The sequence below is a fragment of the Malus domestica genome, chromosome 17, assembly GCF_042453785.1.
Source record: "Malus domestica chromosome 17, GDT2T_hap1".
NCBI classification, from domain to species: domain Eukaryota; kingdom Viridiplantae; phylum Streptophyta; class Magnoliopsida; order Rosales; family Rosaceae; genus Malus; species Malus domestica.
In genome coordinates this window covers 22,613,808-22,614,670 of record NC_091677.1, presented here as the reverse complement: position 1 = coordinate 22,614,670, position 863 = coordinate 22,613,808, and the positions used below count along the sequence as shown (strand labels likewise).

General features: G+C 43.6%; 1 non-coding gene across 1 annotated transcript; it reads right to left on the bottom strand.

Moving 5' to 3' along the window:
- Nucleotides 1–392: 392 nt before the first annotated feature.
- LOC114822835 (small nucleolar RNA snR60/Z15/Z230/Z193/J17) lies at nucleotides 393–479 on the bottom strand. Its single transcript, XR_003771024.1, has one exon. It is a non-coding gene; the product is annotated as a small nucleolar RNA snR60/Z15/Z230/Z193/J17 (small nucleolar RNA).
- Nucleotides 480–863: the final 384 nt, after the last annotated feature.

Here is an 863-nt window from a genome sequence, read left to right as displayed (position 1 = left end):
CTGCCATAGTTTAAAACCCGGTTCGGCCTTGGGAGGGATCAGATAAGCATTCCACGCAGAAGAAATGGATTGACATTTAGTAGTAAACAATACCGGCACCAACAATCTCAGACATGCTTGCATTTACAAATACAATTAAAATATCACAACAAACAAATGAGAGCACAATGATGAAGGACAATGCACAACAATGGCACTTGGTAGTGGTACCATGATAATCTCAGGGGTTTAACAAAATGTGGGATAGGATAATTCCAGGAGAAAATTTGCAAAATCCGTATCCATACTCGGCAAACAGGCAAAAAACAAAAGGGAGAAATTGATTGGATGAAAAACTAAGCGCAATTTTGACACAAACATCAAGTTTAAATTCAAAACTAGAGAAACAATCACAGGGGTCGTCAGATAGGAGCGAAAGACATGAAATTTGCTTAATCACAGAGATTCAGTTGAACTATTGCCTCATGCCGTAACCCCCGAATCAATGCTCCCTAGAAAACCACAACATACCTGACTAAATTCTGTGAAGAGACAAAATCGCAAAAGAAAAGAGAAAGAGCGAGAGGTGTGTGTGTGACAGTTAGATAGAGAGATTTCAGAAAACTAAATGAATTACCTAATTTCAGAAAACCAAGGGAGACCGTGAGAGAGATCCCCAGTTCTGTCCGTGAGAGAGAGAGATCGCGAGAGAGAGTGGTGGTTGTGTGGTGAAGGAAGCCTGGATAGTCAGAGACGAGAGTATGGTGTGGTGGTGGGCCGGTGGCTGGTCGGAATTTGACAGTCTGGTGAGGGACGACGTTGGTGAGGGCCGGAGGCTAAGGGTCAGGGCAGGGCTGCACTTCGAAACAAATGAACGGAGGAAC